The sequence below is a fragment of the Eulemur rufifrons genome, chromosome 7 (genome assembly GCF_041146395.1).
Source record: "Eulemur rufifrons isolate Redbay chromosome 7, OSU_ERuf_1, whole genome shotgun sequence".
Lineage (NCBI taxonomy): Eukaryota > Metazoa > Chordata > Mammalia > Primates > Lemuridae > Eulemur > Eulemur rufifrons.
Genome location: NC_090989.1, coordinates 284504042 through 284509873, shown reverse-complemented (window position 1 = coordinate 284509873; position 5832 = coordinate 284504042).

The following is a 5832-nucleotide window of genomic DNA, read 5'->3' as shown; positions in this document are numbered from 1 at the left end:
GGCCCCTTGCCTTGGGTCCTTCAGCGCAGGCGTGGTGTAGAACAAGGCGCAGGGCTCGGGCTGCATGGTGACCTCGTGCCTCACACGTCAGCCAAACCCGTCACCACAGGGGGGCGAAAACAAAGGAGACACCCATGTAAAACATTTTTTAAACAACAAACAAAACAATGTATATTTTAGCTATTCACGAGGTTACAGGCAGTTTCTATGGCTACAGCCTCGTGCTGCGCGGGCTGCCGTGAGGAGGTGGGGCACGCTGGGGTGCTGGACAATCTCTGCTGCCGGAGGCGGAGGGGCCACTTGTCCCCAGGACTGTGACGTCAGTGACTAATTGGAATCACACCTGTGTTCCTCAGCGCTCTGCAGTTTTCAGCGGAGTTTTCAGGGGTAGCATCTCCCTGGAGAGCAGCCCCGAGGGTGAGGGAGACAGGGGTCCTCACCTTACCTCACAGGTGGCACTGGGAGGGGGGCGGAGTCACCGGCAAACAGCAGACGGGGAAAGGAAAGCCTGGGCTGCTTGGCACAGACAGGACACCCTGAGGTTCCTGCCGCGCTGCAGAGAGCCCAGGCAGACGAGGCTGGCATTGCCGGCCCCACGGGATTCGGCCATACCTGCCCCAGGGTGCTGCCCTCCGCTCCCTGGGGACAGCCCTGCACCTCCCGGCTGCCGTCTCCACCGGCCTGGGCCTCCCTCCCTCGGCTTCCACCCTCGCCCTCCTCTGGGCCCGACTCCGGGCTCCAGCCTCTCGGCCCTTCTGCGCGGCCCTGGCCCTGCCTCCTCCCTTTTGCACGCGCGGTTCTGCCCGCCTGGAGCCGCCATCCGCCGTTCCCAGCGGAAGCTGCGCCACGGGACCCCATTCCAAGCCTGACAGCCCTGAAGCCTGCGTGTGCCTGCGTGTCTGTGTGTCCGTGCACGTGTCTTTGTGTGCGCGAGTGTGTGGTGCTGACTCTGAATGAGAGGCAGAGGTGACGGCGGAGTCAGCAGCCTGGCCTATCCCAAGGGACCAGCTGGCCACTTGGCAGCCAGGGCAGGGGTGTGCGCCGCGGGCACCCGTTTCCAGGCTTCGCCACCCCACTTGAAGTTCATGGACTAGCGGGGCCACCCCAGTGGGACCCTGCAGCTGGGTCTCGGTCTGAGATCTCAGCCTCGGCTCCCCCCGGGGCCACCCGCCCCCAGCTGTGCCCAGAGAGCCTGGAAGCCAGTGTCACGAGCCATTGTCACACGCCCACCGGGCATCCGGGATCATCCATGGGTGATGACGAAGCCGCATCACCACCCTGCGGGGGAGGCTCCGTGCCCGGCTCTGCAGACGGAGAATCTAGGGCACAGAGAGGCTTAGCAGCCTGCCTGCGCTCACCAGCCCAAGAGCCCCGGCGGAGCTGGCGGGTCCCACCACAGGGCCCTGTTCAGAGCACCTGTGGCCCCTTCTCCTGCCTATGGCCCTGCCCCTCCCCTGCTCCTGCCCCGGGGCTCCCGGGAAGGCCAGGCCGGCAGCGAGCCACGCGGCCCAGCCCAGTGGCAATAAAAACAGCCACAAAACTGATTTCCCAACACGCTGTGCGGTAAAACAATTTTTTTTTTTTTTTTGAAATAGAGATCTGTTTAGTAATTGGAGGGAATTCTTGTGTGGGAAGTTCGTGAAGGTAAAATTAAAGTTGGACTGACTGTGTTTTTAATTCTGCAAATGGGTCCAGGAGGGGGGTGCTCCGGCCAGACAGACGCCAGGCGCAGGTGGACAGCGGTGGCTCACGGGGACAGCGCCGCGCACAGAAGCCGCCGTCTCCTGCTGACGTATCAGACTGTTGTTTTCACCGTCTTCCGTCCCCACCAGAGTGGGCCCCTCCAGGCAGCGGCCGGCTGAGGCGCTCAGAGGGGCCTGAGACGGGGCTCCGGAGTGGGGTGCGGACGCCCTCAGGCCGCCGGGCTGGGCTGGAAGGGCCCGAGTGGTGGGGGGAAAAGGGTGTCTGGAGGGCGCCTGCCTCTGAGCCGCAGAAATGAACATCTTCCTGTCGCCTCAGCGAAGCTCCCCAGCCACCCAGTGAGGCTGGAGCCAGCACAGCCTGGCACGGGTGAACGGTGTGAACAGGACGTTTCAAACACCAGGGCGAGGCCTCTTCAAACGCCCCAGGCGGCCCTGGCATGGAGGGTCCGCCCCTTCCCTAGGGCTCCCCACCACGACCTTTTCCTTCCCTGCCTCCCAGCGCTTCTGGCCAAAGGAGGAGCTGACACCAGGAGAACAGTGGCAGGCCCTGGGGCGGGGGGGTGGCAGGCAGGGGGTGGGCTGAGGCAGAGCAGGTGCAGCGCCCCTCGCTCCTCTGCAGTGTGGGGGGGGGGGGTCTGGGGCCGGCAGAGGGGCAGGAGGAGGGGAGCGGAGGACAGGGCATGGGGCCCAGCCTCAGTCACAGCGCGGCTGTGAGACGGCAGGAAGTGGCCCGCTGCTTCCTTTCGCCCTCAAAGGGAGAGGAGAAAATCCAGGGGCGTCTTTGGCAGGCCACCAACTACCAGCCAACGTCAACAGGTCCTCCTGCCCCTCTCGGTGCCACGCCTGCTCCTCCCCCTCCACGCTCAGGGCATAGCTCCAGCTCTGCCTCCAGGAAGCCCTCCTGACTGCTCCAGCCCACGGTGTGTGTGCCCTGGGGTCTGGCCCCCTGATGCCCGGCACCCACGTCCAGTCCACAGAGCTGCGCTGGCACCGCTATTTCTTTCTGTTCACAAGTGCACGTCCCCCGCCCAACACGGCACCCCGGCCTGCTGCGATCACGCCACTGATCGAGTCTATAGAATGAGCACAACGGAGCCCAAAGCCTGTGGGTGACCTACACGACCATTTGCCGACAGGGCTCCAGGTAGGCTCACGGGAGAACGGCTGTGGACACACAAACACAACCAAGACCTGTCCAGGCAAGGGCAGGAGGCAGCACGCAGCACGCACAGCCTGGTCCCTGGTGCCCTCTGCGGCTGACACACAAACTGCCACAGCGCCAAGCACCGGGGAGCCAGGGCCTCACTCTGCAACTGACCGTCAAAGCTGGATTGCCTGGCTTTTCTCGTACAGAAAGCAGGCATTCCTTTCATCAAAAACCCTTCAGTATATCTGAAAGCTTAATGTTACTAATTAATCACGTAAGTAGCATGAAGGAGACGCGGTTCCCTACAACAGCTTTGTGCAAACAGAACCGCCCTGCTGTGTGGAGCACAGCGCGCCTCACACTTCACGGAGCCCAGGAATCACCCGTGGGCTTGTTCGGACGGGGCCTGAGAGCCTGCCTGTCTCGCAGGTTCCCAGGGACGCGAACGCTGCTGGTCCTCGGGCCACGTCTGCAGTAGCGCCATTCCGGGTTTATAAGACACATGCAACTAAACACAGCACACACGAACAACGACAGTAAGAGAGAGGTCTATACTCCAGGGACGCGGGACCTGCCTGCAGGCCCAGCCCTCACCCAGGGCCAGCCTGGCAGTGCCCCGAGGGGCCAGCTCCGCCACCCATGCAGAAACCGTGAGCTGGTGGAAGAACCGAGACGCAGGAGGCCACAGCTCTGCCTCTGGTGAACCCCGTGGTCAGGAAGCCGCGGCCGTCCCACAGTGCGGGGTCCGCCTGCTTGCAGCCCGGAGGCCACCTATGGCCGAGCCGGGAAGGGAACACTGGCTGGGGCTGTCTGAGGCAGACGCAGCCTGGGAGAGAGGGATTTTCGAGGGCTCAGCAGTGCATGGATGCTCCTTCCGGTCAGCTGGCCCAGAGGTAAGGTGGCACATCCTGCAAGGTGGATGCCATTATTGCCATTTTATGAATTAAGAACCTGGGCCCCAGGGAGGCTAAGTAACTTCACTGAGAACACACAGCGTGGGCATAAACACGGCTGTGCTCGTTTCCACTCGGCCACCCTGCCACCCTGCCACCCTCAGCAGCCAGGGAACGTGACTGAGGCTGCAGCCCTGGGAGCCTGGCTTCTTCCTGGGCCACTGCCCAGGTCCCTGCCAGCCCCCCACCTGGGCCTCCCAGCTGGTCCAGCCTTCTCCCACCTCTGCAACCCGGGAAAGCTGAGAACAGAGTACAGGTGACTGGCTGGGCCTGGCCAGGGCACCCACAGCACCCTCCACGGCGGCTGGCAGCACCCGGCCAGGCGGGATGCATGGGCGGCACGCGATTGAGGCTGAAGGAGGCCTCCTCCCGCCCTCCCGGCTGCATCCTCACCGCTCACTCGCGGCCACCCCCACTGACCCCCGCCCCAGTCTCTGGCCAAGGTGGGCTCTGTCAGAACTCGGTCTGCAGGAGCGTCACAGAGGGGGTATTTGCTCAGTCCTGGGCCACTTCCCCTTGCCCCACCACACACGTCACCACCCGCGTGCCTGGCGTCTGGCCACCTCCTACAGCACAGCCCAGGCCTCCACGTTCCCCTTCGGGCTGACGCAGAGGCCTCGAGCCCCCCCCCCCACATGCTCCCTCCCCAGGTGGCCTCCCCGTTGCAGCCTGAGCGTGTTCCCTCCAGGCTAGAGCTGCCTGCGTCCCTGCCGGGCTCCCCCGGCCTGTGGCTCCTGTGGGATCTCAGAGCAGGGCTGACGGGCGGCCTGATCCCGCCTCCCCAGCCCCTGCCCCCATGGGGAGCCCCAGGGAAGTAGGGGCACAGTCCCCACATCACAGCCAGGAGCCCACAGCCAGGGAGCAGCAGAGCCGGGCTTTGAACCCCATCTCGCTCCTCAGTCTGCGGGTCCTTCACAGCCCCCTCCCCGGCGCAGGGCCATCCCCCCACTGCACCCCTGCACGGCAGCGAGGGACGCTGGGCCAGGGCAGGGGAGATTCAACAGCTTGAGCCTGTTCAGGGTCCTAATTCCGAAGGGAACAAAGCTTCGGGAAGGGGACCAGTGCAGCCCACGAGCCTGCCTGACCCGCAGGCCAGCAGGGCTGAAGACGCGGGACCTGTCCGGTCCCCGCTGGAGCAAGCCCAAAGGGACAGAGGCACAGCGAGGAAAACTAGCAGCAGAGCCAAGCTGAGCAGCCCCTAGCCCCACTGCGGCCCCAGCAGGGTGGGCCCTGACCCTGAGTGCTGGACGCCCACAGCCTCGGGCCCGGGTTCACGGTGGCACCGCCAGGGTCCCTGCAGATGGGGGTGCAGAGTGACCAGCCCACGGTCTGTGCCTGGAATCCACTCTCCACATGAATTGCCGTCTCACTGACACACAGATCAGGACTTGCAACTCTGGAGAGGGAGGTGGCAGTGGGGCGGGAGCTGAGTGGAAGGAGGACAGGGCGAGGGCCCGGCTGCCACTGTGCCCCGGGAGGTCAGAGTCAGACGTAACTGCCTGAGATGTAACAAATCCCTCCCGGCCAAGCGCAGCAGAGCAGGCCCACATGGCAGGAGCCCGAGGTCCCCCTGCAGGAGTGGGTCCCCGTGCTGAGAAGCCTCACCCAGGACCAGCACCAAGAGCCAGGGATTTGCAACTGGCCCCCAAATGTGCAAAACTGGGGTGATCCCGTGAGTGGGGAGTAGGGTTGGCAGGGGTTGGGGGCTTGGACTCAGGTCGGCCCGGAGATTTCAAAACCACTCGGCAGCCCAACACCCGGGCAAAAACGGAAGGACGGCACTGCCCCGCCTCCCCGACTGCCCTGGGGCCGAGAGGGACAGAGCTGCGGTGACCAGTAGGGACATGAAATGATCCCTCTGATCAGCTTATAGAAGGGAGACTGAGGTCTAGAGAGGGAAAGTGACTTGTCCAAGGTCACCCAGCAAGGTGGACAGAACTGGGCGGAACGTGACCTCTCCATCCATGCCTACCATTTCCCAGGCACCCGTGTTCGTGCTCACTGGCTGTGCTGGCAGAACCCGCGTGTG